We start from the raw sequence: 14,047 nt of genomic DNA, 5'->3' as shown, positions 1-14,047 counted from the left end.
AGCAGTTAAAAACGGTACCTTTGTTGCATATAACCGAGTCTTCTTTCTGCCAAAAATGAACTTTGAAGATTGTGCAAACGAGCCCTCTCAAGTGCCCAGGGCGGTGTCTCAATCTTTCGAGCCCAAGACCGGACCTCCCTAACGGCTCATAACCCTGCCCTCCTTGTGCCTGTGACCGCCCGTTTACTCCCCTCCCCTCGCCTTTTCCATTGCGGCTGCGCGGACAAATTCGTAGCCGGCGCATGCGCAGTAGGTATTGCGATGCCGTGCCAGGACCGGGCATCGCATTGCGCATGCGCCAGCTACGAGTCTCGTAGCTGGCGCATGCGCAATGCGATGCCCGATCCTGGCAGGGCATCGCAATACCTACTGCGCATGCGCCGGCTACGAATTTGTCCGCGCAGCCGCAATGGAAAAGGCGAGGGGAGGGGAGTAAACGGGCGGTCACAGGCACAAGGAGGGCAGGGTTATGAGCCGTTAGGGAGGTCCGGTCTTGGGCTCGAAAGATTGAGACACCGCCCTGGGCACTTGAGAGGGCTCGTTTACACAATCTTCAAAGTTCATTTTTGGCAGAAAGAAGACTCGGTTATATGCAACAAAGGTACCGTTTTTAACTGCTGGGTGGCACATATAACGCTATAGGATCTGTCTAATATGGTCAAATGTGGTGACAGACTCCCTTTAAAAAAAAATCCATCTTGTGCACACACTGTAAAATGGTAGAATATGTTTCAGTAGCTGATTTGAAAAGTGCTTCAGAAGTGACATGTTCCTTCTTGGTAGCAGATTTGATAGAAGTCAATGGGGTAGTAGGGGAAGTCAACAAAATACTCCTCTAATACTCTTGTAAAAACCACCAAATTCCAAATCTGCCACCAAAAAACAGCCTAGTAATCTGCTACTAGTTTTTCTGCCGCTGATTTTGCCATGTGAACTAACGATGTGTTTACACCCTGTGGGGGTTTAGCTCTTCTCCGGGGGTCATTCTCACAGGTTACTTCACCAGGCACGTATATAATGTCCAAACATTGCATTTATTGTGCAACACCAGCAACAACAAAATGACAAAATAATAAACACTCGCCCGTCCAGGCTCTAACTAAACACAAAGTTTCCTGACTCACTTAGGTCAGAGTTCACACCTTGTGAACTCATGCGGCTTTGTCAGCCAAATGTCCCACAGCCTCCTGGCTGTACAGAGCACAGTACGCCCACTGTCTCCAGTTCAGTATTTCTTGTGGGGGATTGGGGCTCAGTAGTCTGCCTGACTATGGCCCTGCGACCCTCCCAGGCGTTGCTGCGTCCCCCAACTCCAGGCTATCGCCCAGCTTTGTGGTCCCTCAGCCTTGCCCAGCTGAGACCACACAGACAGAGCCTCCAGGCCTCTGTCCACAGGTACCACACTCCCCCCTTTCTGACACTCTGGGAGGTGCTTTGTGCTAGGATGATTACCTCCAGCTTCTCTCACCTGTGGTGGAACTGGGGTGTGGACCGAACTATCCACCCCTTCCTTGCCTCTAACCTGAGTGAGACCTGTCACTGTCTCACAACCCCCAGAGGAGCAGCCGATTATTGGGAAGGAAGCGTTCTTTCTCGACAACTGGCTACTCATTAAGTGGACGTGAAGCGATGGATTTACATGTAGAGATCACCTTCATAGTAGGAGATCGAGCGATCACTACTCCTCATACAGCTGCATTGTTTCTGGGCAGAAGAGTGCTGTTTAGACAGCACGGGTAAGATCTGCTACCCAGAAACTATAATTTAGGCAACTTTCACACTCGGGTTTGGTGCGGATCCACCATGGATCTGCACAGACGGATCCGTTCAGAACGGATTTGGTTGTATTATCTGTAACATAGCCAAAATATTGTGTCAGTGAAAACGGATCCGTCCCCATTGACTTACACCAAAACGCTGCGGACAGAGCAGAATGGAGGCGGAATGGAGGCAAACTGATGCATTCTGAGCGGATCCTTTTCCATTCAGAATGCATAAGGGCAAAACTGATCCGTTTTGGACCGCTTGTGAGAGCCCTGAAACAAATCTTATAAACGGAAACCAAAACGCCAGTGTGAAAGTAGCCTTACTTGCCTGCACTACCAGTTTCACCAACTGACCGAGGGTTCCTGCAGGTTGGAGCCATCATCAGATGGTACTACATTATGCAGAGACAACTTGGCTATAGCCATGTCTGCTTCAGGTGGAGGGCACCAAGCGAACTTATCTTCCTTAATGGTCAACATAGTTTTAAATCACTTGAAAAGGATAGGGCCCTCTTTCTGGATGTTTCCACTCAGCCATCATTGCTTTGTTAAGCGGATTGTCCACTTTGAAGGCCCTAGGTCCCCTCTGATCAGCAGCTTGGGGATCACAGAAGAAGTCAATGGCAAAACATGTTTGGAACTCAACTGCCACTACAGTCTGTATTCTGTTCACACTACGTATTGAACCAGTTTACTATTACTCTTTGACACACTGTAGATACATTATTTAAGTATTGCATTAGCATTTGCAGTTTGTTTTACACAGTCGAGACACATTATTATGACCACTTAATACTTTTGACAGCAGCGCATATCTCCCGTGTCATGAGTTGGCTTGGTGGGTATATATGGTGTGCTATAGGCTGTCTGGACACATATCCCTCATTGCTGTCATGGGTAAAAGGGACGATTTATCAAAGTGGCAAAAAAAGAATGATTATTGACTTTCAGACAAAGGGTGGCGGCATTTCTAAAACTGTGCAGTTTGTGAACTGTTTGCGTGTTGCTGTGGTGAAAGTGTATTGTGTGTGGACAACTGGAACCATTGTGAATAAGTGACATGGAAACTGTGGAGCACCACGTGCCATTGATATGAGATGTGAACATTGGCTATGATGGAGAGCAAGGGCAGACCGACACTCTACAGTGGAGAAGGTCACCACCAAAATGAACCAAGGAGATACCAGACCTGTGTCTAAAACAACAGTTCAGTGAACCCTACTGAGTACAGGGCTCCAAAGCAGATAGATGGTCATTGCACCTCTGCTAACAAAGTTGTATTGGCAGAAAAGCCTTCAATTTTCATGGTAGTGTCGGAATTGGACCTCCACTGATTGCCAAAGGTGCCTATTCAGTTCCGATCAGATTGCGGGTCTATTATACTGTACTCACATAATGATGTGAGTACAGTACATTATACCCATGATCAGATAGGAACTGAGTATTATAAATCTCTATGATGCAGTCAGGTCTGTTTGGGAGAGGCAGCTGACACACAGCCATGTTTCGTAGACCAAGTGCGGTTGTGTGAATCAGGCATTAGGCCATTTTCACATTGTAGATTTTGTCCACAAATTTCAGTGCAGATTCCACTCCTAAACTGTCTCCCACACAGCAGTGGATTTACATAGGTTTTCCAGACTACAGCACTTGGTGCGGTTTCCATGCTGACATCAGGTCAGAGTCTGCTCGTAGATTTGCCCCATTGAATGGATTTAAAACCACAGGTGGATCCACTGCATTTAAATTTAATAAATGCAGCAGAAAGCAAAGGGGTTGTCGCATGGAAATCGAGACGGATTTTGAAATTGGCAAAATTCACCATGTGAACATAGCCTTATAGGGTTTTATTTGACTATGGTTTATAACCTTACACAATATCGGGGGGAGGGGTAAAATGCCAACTCAGACTATAACATGCATATGTCTCATTTATCTGACTTATTGGAAATGTATTTATGGTTGTCAGATGTAGTCATCATAATTGCTACATTGTTCATGACAAAACTGGCACCAACTGCTATTCCCTGGTCACAGAAGAAGGCTCACAACTGTCAGGCCATGGAGTGTGCAGGAGATATACTTCTATTGAACCCTGTATTATGAGGGTAAAGATCCTGATTGACTTTACCTGCTTTCAACTGGCAGAAAAAAAATAATAGGCTGGCAATGCTGCTTTGCAGTGAGGGGCCACATGTAACCATCTTCCAAAACTAAAATGAAGACTGAGACGTAAGCTGGCCATACGCATTCCATAGAACATGGTTGAACCACCATCTGGTCGTCGACCATACATATTCCATAGAAGATGGTTGAACAGCAGGTGAACCACCAACCATCTGGTGGATGACCTTTCAGTCCATATTGGCCGTTACAGCTGCTCAAATTGGCCATACGTGTTTAATGAAACCGAGCTAAAACCATCTATCGTTGTTCAATTTCACCCAACAAATCATCGTTTTGGTTGAAATTGTCCATTGATAAACGTTTCACTGTTGCGCATGACCACTAGTGTTGAGCGAATGGAGATTGCGGTATCCAAACCAGATTTGTTTGTAGACTTCGCGAACAATATAGCCTCTGTCCTACCGTAAAATGTATGGACTCCTCAGAGGTCTTTGGACTTGCTTCGTCTTGTGTCTATGATGTGACACTTCGTTTATTCGCATAAATTACAGTGTCAAAATCTAAAGCGGAGCTCCGATTCCTGCCTCATTAACAAAACCGAATTCAACTTCGGATTTTTTACACTAATTTATGCGAACAAATGCTTTGTCTCGCATCTATGACGTGATGCCTCAAGTGTTGTGATATTTGGCGCAATACGCCAAGTCCTCCAGATCTCATACATTTTACGGTAGGACGGAGGAGATATTGCATACGAAGTTTTCGAATAAATTGGGTTCGGATACAACATTCCAAACCCTATTCGCTCAAAACTAATGACCACCCTAAGGGTACGGCTACACAACACCATTTGTCGTGTGACAAAAGGGTACAACTACACTGCAAGGTGTCACAATGATAGTCTATGTTGTTGCACAAAACTCTAACTTGGATGGATCTTTGTGCAACTGTTGTGCAGCAGCATGTTGCAAGTGACAGTGCGACACCATAGACTGTCATTATAAAAAAAATGTTGTCCTGTAGCCGTACAGAGTCTGAAAAGTCAGGGGGGCAAAGTAACAATAGGATTTCCATACCGGGGGCTGTGGACAGAAGGCCTGCTGTCAGATGAACAATCCATACGGCAAAACCTTTTTACCCAAGTTTTTGGTAGAGACATTTTCGAATTGGATGTTCAGTTTCCAGGACCAGATATGGAGAAGACATACAGCTGGCATATGGCGACAGAAGGGGTTTAAAAATAGTGATGCCTTTGTGCGTACAGCCGGGCACGTGTGTCTGAGCATGTGACAACGCTTCGCCTTGGAGATTGCATATCAGTAGCAGGCTGTGGATATGTGCAATGAGCTGGACCGGGGTATGCACTGCGATACCAAATTATGTAATGGCTGGGTCAGGTGTAGGCGATAGTTTATAGTTTTGTTTGTGACGCCAATTGCAGCATGCGCAGGATATTGTCATAGGCCTTCAAAGATGTTATAACGCACGTCCCAGTTTAGGAATGCCAGAGTGGTGTAATGTCTCTGTATGGTAGTGGTAATGGTGTCTCCTACCTGGGTACGGCTGGACTCCTGGATCGCTTGCAATAAAATGAGTGTGGTGCTAGTAGGAGTAATAGAGGAATTTGCTAATTGTACACACATTCAACAGGGAAGTCAGGAGAGGTCCTGTTTAACAAGAGCACTGCAAATCTCCCAAACTAGAGTAAGCTATGTATAGTATATGGGTGCAGAGTCCGATTATTTTTAATCTTTACACTCACTTGCGTCGGAATGCAAGTATGAAGATAAAAATGACATAAGCGGACTCAGCATCCTATACATTACACACCGCTTACTGTCATGGAGCCAACAGATTCCCTTTACACGGAGCCTGCCACCAGGAAATTCACAGTGCCATGTAGGGCTAGCTCAACCCAATGTAATGATACCTTTCATTTAGCAGTCTGTTGCTTCATTCTGGAGAAACTTTTAATCCATATGCAAAGGCAGACACAAGCCACTCCGTGCACCCTTGCTCCTCCCTCTCCATAAATGACAGGACTAGGTTCCTGCATAGTAATCTTTCCTGGACTTGTCAATCAAGGAGTTTGTCTGTTGGCAGTCCGGAGCGGAGGGGGGGGCTTGGGGCCACCCTCCGGGCACTTACCTACTACTTTCTTTTAGGCTATGTTCACACAAACATAGAAGAGGATTCTTTATGGTAAGAGCAGTGAGACTCTGGAACTCTCTGCCTGAGGAGGTGGTGATGGTGAGTACAATAAAGGAATTCAAGAGGGGCCTGGATGTATTTCTGGAGTGTAATAATATTACAGGCTATAGCTACTAGAGAGGGGTCGTTGATCCAGGGAGTTATTCTGATTGCCTGATTGGAGTCGGGAAGGAATTTTTATTCCCCTAAAGTGGGGAAAATTGGCTTCAACCTCACAGGGTTTTTTTTTTGCCTTCCTCTGGATCAACTTGCAGGAGGACAGGCCGATCTGGATGGACAAATGTCTTTTTTTGGCCTTATGTACTATGTTACGACAGAATTTGCAAAACATGCCCGATCACTTCAAAAGATACATCAGAGCAGCGAGTAATACAAATTATGTCCATGTGACATCCATATTGCATCAGGTTTTTTTGCGTATCCATGGTAACGATGCCTATCCTTGTCCGCAAAACAGACAATAATAGGACATGTTCTATCTTTTTTGTGTAACGGCTATGTGGACATACAGAAAAGGTATGCACACAGTCATTTCCATTTTTTTTTTTTTTTTTTACAGGCCACAAGGGGGGAGGGGGGGGGGGGGGAGAAAAAAAAAAAAAAGTGTGCATGAGCCCTAACGCTTAGTTTCTTATTTTATGTCATCTTCTGCTTAATCTCAAACAATCCCTTTAAAGATAAATTGATGCCTTAAAAGGGGTTATCTAATGTCAAACATCCGATGTGGGAGGGGGGTAGCAGCCAATGGCAGGAGGTGACGAGCCTCCCTAGCATCGCGGGTGACTGCTTGTCCCCGATTGCCATTGGCTTCTGCACCGACATTGGATGTTTTCATCTGTGTACAGGGAGAAGCAGCAGTGCAGGGACCAGAAGCGGCGCTGAGAGCAGGGGACAAGTATATTCTCTCTAAGGGGCCCAGCACATGGGGGAACTGTTAAATGATATTCGATAACCCCTTTAAAAACGTAGTTAGGGCGGTCTCACACAAGCATGTCGGGTCCAGAAAACACGCTTCGTGTGATGGCTGCCTTTTCCGGACGGAACACTGACCTTACAGCATTACAATGATTTATGATGCAGAGTTCCTGTCTGACCGCGGGGCTTCTACGCTGCAGTCACAGCACAATGTGAGTACAGCAGACCCACATCGGTCAAGAATTTAAAGCATCATAAATGAAATTTCCTGGACTGAGCACACTCACGTGAAACTGGCCAGACGGCTAGTGCACATGGCAGCTTTTGCAGGAGGTGTTTCTGCTACAGTTTTTTAATTTAAATGGTCACTAACTGTTCACACAACTTTGCATAAATCAATGGTACAAGTGATCACAAGAAACTTTGTAATATGTTTTATCAGTGAGACATTTTTAAATGAAGACAGTCTGTACAGCTACATAGTAAGGTTATAGCACAGCACACCGGTCAGTACCTCTCCGTAATGGACTACAGTATCCTGGGTCTGCTTTGGGCAAGTAAGATAAGGTTAGGAAGGAAGTTGTCCTCTACTTTCTGTGTGCAGTGGATGGCAGCTACTCTCCACCCACCAAGTCTGAGAGAACTGCAAACCAGATATTCAGCAAGAACAGAAAAACTGCTTTAAAAAAGATGCGAGATGTAAGTGATATAATGGCCAGAAATAGTGTTATTCCTCATGTACACACTGTACTATTATTGCTAAGTATGTTAAAAGCTCAATAATAAAAAAACACGTGATCTCAATGGTTTTACCGCTGCAGGTCCCAGTAGTGAAGTGGGTTAAATTCACAATGTCAGTATGCGATATATTCGGGACCGCGTAACTCTCCGCTAACCAATCTTCTTAATCTCGAATCCTCCGACTGCGTAGGTATCAAGCAAACACCAAATTCCCAAAATATCCTCCTCCCACTACAGTTCCTGCAGAGGGAAGCGCACTAATAGTGAAGTACCGTATTAGCTCCCCACACGCTCTTTCAGCTGTTATACTCACAGGGGCAGGTGGGAGTTAGGCACATCAAATCAAATTTTTCCACTGAACTTTCCTCGATTCTCTTGTTTCTTCTGTGGTCTACTAGAGCATAAAAACTCCAGTACTGCAACACCACTAATTACTTTTACATAAAATTCTTAATATACTCACAAGAGTAGGTTGACAAACAGCATAAAACAACTCTCAACCCGATAATCCTGCCCGACCCGGGGTTTCGCTAAAGCTTTGTCAGGGGCAAATTTGGTGTTTGCTTGATTCGAGGATTCGAGATTAAGAAGATTGGTTAGTGGAGAGTCGCACGGTCCCGAATATATCGTATGTTGAAAGCTCAATGACTCTTTAAATGCCGCAGACCCTCTTGCTGTTTAGTCCCATTGACTAGAGCTAAACTGCAAGTGGACATTCACTGCCATTTCAAGTGTTGTCCACAGTGCCATTGTGCACAACAAACGTCATGTCCTTTCTGGGTGCGGTTGCGGCTATAAATCGTGGTCTGATGATCTACAGCATTGCCTCCATCGAAAACAATGGGGGGCAGATTCAGAGGGGCTGTCGGCCCTTTGGCACAGTCTGCACCAAATTCAGCCCGCAAAAGACTCCACATACCCGGCACCTAAGGTCTCATGCACAGTGGTGTAGTACGAATCTGTAGTACTGTGTCCATAGCTTGCTATGGGTATGTACTGTACATTTGATTCCATACAGAGGCGCGCCATTTTACAAAGATATTTTCACTTAGAAGCATTGTCTGCGCTAGGATCTGCTCAGAAGTTCGCCGGTCTGGATCGAGAAAGCTGCAGAGTCTGTCGCAATCGGCAACAACATTTTTAATGTACGAGACAAAAAAATCACGCGGAAACGAGCTAAAGGAACACTAATTTCAAACAAGATAACTCAAGAACATGATAAGACTGAAAAGTACTTGGGTTTAAGAATTTCATCAGATACATGTAAAATAAGAAACAAGTCTTACGACCGTTACAGGGAGCGTGCATATAGTCTTATCCGCTTTTCTTTTCTGCGCCGGTTTGTGTAAGGTTTTCTTAAAATACAGAATACAGACACCACCAGCTATACTGTAGGTGAACACTCATTTGGCCAATAGCTATTCCTCTTGACTCCCCTATGCACATGCATGCTTTGTTTGGCCGAGCATGTATGTGTTGCCAATGTATGCTACTGCCAGATACCTCTGGTGACAGTTTATATCACAGGAGAACGAGAGGATCAGGTGTTGAAATTCAGCATGCTTGATCCTTTTCTCTCCCAATATTATCTGTTGGAGGAAAGTTGGGAGGTCCCATACACCTAAGTACTCATGCACACGATGGTATGTTTAGTCCGCATCCGATCTGCATGTTTTTGCGGTTCTGTTGGGGACCCATTCATTTTAATAGGGCGGCAAAAGATGTGGACCGGTCACCGTGTGCGGTGCACATCTACGCGTCCGTTCTGCAGCCCCGCAAAAAAGATAGAACATGTTGTAGTCTTGTTTATTTTGCGGACAAGGATAGGACAGTTCTATTTTAGTGAATAAGAAAATGGCAGTATGCACCGAGCCAGGATCAGTGTTTTGAGGGTTCACGATTTGCGAACCACAAAACAAATTGTCGTGTGAATGAGCCCCAAGATAGTTGTGTGTATGGTGGGGGACTTTAATCTCCATCCCCTATGCTACCTTCTAGGCAAAAGGGGGTAACAGAAGATGCATCAGTCCTTCTGGATTTCTCTTTGTCTGTAAATGCATGTATGTCAGTCTAAGTCCGACAGTCAGGTCCATAAATATTGGGACATCGACACAATTGTAACATTTTTGGCTCTATACACCACCTCAATGGATTTGAAATGAAACAAACAAGATGTGCTTTACCTGCAGACTGTCAGCTTAAATTTGAGGGTATTTATATCCAAATCAGGTGAACGGTGTAGGAATTGCAACAGTTTGCATATGTGCCTCCCACTTAAGGGACCAAAAGTAATGGGACAGAATAATCATCATAAATCGAACTTTCACTTTTTAACACTTGGTTGAAAATCCTTTGCAGTCACTTACAATCTGAAGTCTGGAACGCATAGACATCCCCAGACGCTGGGTTTCATCCCTGGTGATGCTCTGTCTTCAGTTCCTGCTTGTTCTTAGGGCATTTTCCCTTCAGTTTTGTCTTCAGCAAGTGAAATGCATGCTCAATCCGATTCAGGTCAGGTGATTGACTTGGCCATTGCATAACATTACACTTCTTTCCCTTAACCTGTTATGGACACAGGGCTTACCTGTACGCCCTGATGTCCTGGTACTTCAGGACACAGGGCATACAGGTATGTCCTGTGTAGTTCCGATCGCTGCGCGACGGACGGTGATCGGAACTGGGTGCCTGCTGAAATCAATCAGCAGGCACCCTTGGTCAATGCCGAGGGGGGTCCTGTGACCCCCCCCCCCGTATCCGTGATCGCTGCAAACCGCAGGTCGATTCAGACCTGCGGTTTGCAGCACTTTCGGATGTTTTTGATCCCCACGGTTATGTTTAACCCCCCCCTTGCAGCCCTCTCTGTGGTGTGCCAGAGGGGGTTTGTAGTTGTCCGGCTGTCCATGGTGCTGATCAGCCTTCTGCCTTTGGCAGAAGTCTGATCAGGCTTTGTAAAGTGAAAATACAGTACACTATATAGTGTACTGTACTATACAGACAGACCCATTTATCATTGATTAAAAATAAAATAAAAATATTCCCTACACGTTTGATATCACCGTGTCCGTAACGACCTGATCTATAAAACTGTCATGTTACTTTCCCTGCACGGTGAACGCCATAAAAAATAAAAAAACTGATGAATTTCAAATTTTGCCCACCCTACTTCCCCAAAAAAAATAAGTGATCAAAAAAGTTTTATGTATGCCAAAATAGTACCAGTCACCTCATCCAGCAAAAAAAAAATAATGAGCCCCTACATGAGACAATGGCCCAAAAAATATAAAAACTATGGCTCTCAGACTAAAACATGATTTTTTTTGTAGACATATTAGGTATCGCCACATCTGTAAGAACCTGCTCTATAAAAATACCCCATGACCTAAACCCCGAGGTGAACATTGTCAAAAATAAAATCAAAACCGTGTCAAAAAAGCCATTTTGTCACCTTACATCAGAAAAAGTGTAATAGCAAGCGATCAAAAAGTCCTATGCCCCCCAAAATAGTGCCAGTCATCTCTTCCCACAAAAATGATACCCTACCTCAATTCATTTTTTCCCGTAACAAAGCACGAGTTAGCAGCCAAACAAAACTCAATATTTCTAGAAAAGGGATAAGCGAGCACTCGCACTATGACATCAAATGTGATTGATTTATTAATAAAACAATTGTGAATGTAAATAAAATATTTGAAATATATTAGAATAGCAGCAGCATAGGTAATAATAGCAGCATTAAATAGTAGCAATCCAATGTCACAATAATGGCAGCAATAAAAGGTCACCTAGATGCTCCTGGTATGTTGGTACAAATATAGATCAAGTTGATTGATAAATATAACAAAATAAATGGTATAAGTGATAAAAAAAAAGTGAAAAATTGTGAAAAATAGTGTAAGATGTTGAAAAAAAAAATAAAAAAAAAAAGTAAAAATAACTCCAACACAATTCGAAAAATGGATATACAATTTTCCTAATAGACGTCAACAGTAATCCTGGTCACATGCGATTGGTGTAAAAAAAAAAAAATCTCCAAATATATAGTTAGTATTTGATAATTAATATCCAGTGCGTTTATTGTTTATATTGATGTATATATAGTCACAAAGATGGCGGTTGCGTCGCTATACAAATCTTAATTGTTGACTTTGGATTGTAAGCCAGTAAGTGTAATTTATCTCATCTCCTATATGTTTCAGAATGGGCTGCTGTCAAATTGTCCCAGGAGGCGCGAAAGGCGCTGTGGCGTGTCACTTGTTTATATTAATGTATATAGTCACAAAGATGGTGATTGCGTCTTGGTATTCCAACTCGCTAGATTGTTGACTTGGATTATAAGCCAGTAAGTATAATTTATCTTCCCTTCTGTGTATTTCAGAATGGGCTGCTATCAAGTTGTCCCAGGAGGCGAACGGTGCGAGTGGTGCGGAAGGTGCTGTAGCGTCTCACTTCACGTGTCTCCAACTGGCAGTATCCAAGTATCGCGATGGTTCAGGTGAGACTTTCGCTTTCTCTTTGCTGACGTAATCCCAATGTTAGTAGGTAGCGAAGGTCTGAGCAATTGAATTCAATGTTCGGATCCTGTAGACCTAAGATTGCATGGCCATGCTTTTTCGTTATTTTTAGTGGAGGTATTACAAAGATATCCGAAATAAATCTACCAGACGCATTTCGGGATGATTCCACATCCCATATTCAGAATATTAAAACATAGAAAGAAATCTTAAAAATCCCAAAATAATAGAGAAAGTACACAAAATAGTGATATCACAAATAGAGAGATAGGAAACACGGGAAACCTATATTCAATACCAGTAACTAATAGATATGATCAATTATCAGAACAACATTTTTTAGAATCACACCCCGACACATCACAGAACACAGACAAGACACAGGAAACAAAACACAGAGTTGCTGCCATTATTGTGACATTGTATTGCTGCTACTATTTAATGCTGCTATTGTTATTAGCTATGCTGCTATTATTCTAATATATTTAAAATATTTTAATTACATTCACAATTGTTTTATTAATAAATCAATTGCATTTGATGCCATAGTGTGAGTGCTCGCTTATCCCTTTTCTAGAAATATATATTTTTTTGATTGAGGTAGGGTGTCCTCAAGTCTAGCTAGTAGCACCTCACCATAATTAATTGGAAGTGAGCCACTCCTACAATCACTGTAAAACTCAATATTTATTGCCCTGATTCTGTAGTTTACAGAAATGTAAAAGTGTATGGCCACACGGCGCAGAAGGAAAGGAATGCCATTTGGTTTTTGGAAGGCAGTTTTTGCTGGACTGGTTTTTTGACACCATGTCCCATTTGAAGACCCCCTGATGCACCCCTAGAGTAAAAACTCAAAAAAGTGACTCCATTTAAGAAACTACACCCCTCAAGGTATTCAAAAGAAATTTTAAAAACGTTAACCCTTTAAGTGTTCCACAAGAGTTAATGGCAAATGGAGATGAAATTTCAGAATTTCTATTTTTTGTTACTTTGCCTCACAAAAAGTGTAATAGAGCATCCAAAAATCATATGTACCCTAAAATAGTACCAACAAAACTGCGATCTTATCCCGTAGTTTCCAAAATGGGGTCACTTTTTGGGAGTTTCTACTCTAGGGGTGCATCAGGGGGCTTCTAATGGGACATGGTATCTAAAAACCAATCCAGCAAAATCTGACTTCCAGAAACCATATGGTGTTCCTTTCCTTCTGCACCCTGCTGTGTGCCCGTGCATCAGTTTATGATCACATATGGGATGTTTCTGTAAACTACAGAATCAGGGCCATAGATAGAGTTTTGTTTGGCTGTTAACCCTTGCTTTGTAACTTAAAAAAATTATTCAAATGGAAAATATGCCCAAAAAGTGACATTTTCTCTCTATTTTCACTTAATACTTGTGGAACACCTAAAGGGTTAACATCGTTTGTAAAATCAGTTTTGATTACCTTGAAGTGTGTGGTTTGTAAAATGGGGTAATTTTTGGGTGGTTTCTATTATGTAAGCCTCACAAAGTGAAAAAGTGGGTTTTAGAAATTTTCTGAAAAATTTCAAGATTTGCTTCTAAACTTCTAAGCCTTGTAACGTCCCCCAAAAAGAAAATGACATATGGGGAATGTAAAATAATAACTATTTTTGGAGGTATTACTATGTATTATTTAAGTAGAGAAATTGAAACTTGGAAATTTGCTAATTTTTGGTATATTTGGTATTTTTTTATAAATAAAAATGAATTTTTTTGACTGCATTTTACCAGTGTCATGAAGTACAACATACGATG

Source organism: Bufo gargarizans, chromosome 7 (assembly GCF_014858855.1).
Source record: "Bufo gargarizans isolate SCDJY-AF-19 chromosome 7, ASM1485885v1, whole genome shotgun sequence".
Taxonomy (NCBI): Eukaryota; Metazoa; Chordata; class Amphibia; order Anura; family Bufonidae; genus Bufo; species Bufo gargarizans.
This window is presented reverse-complemented; position numbering follows the sequence as displayed.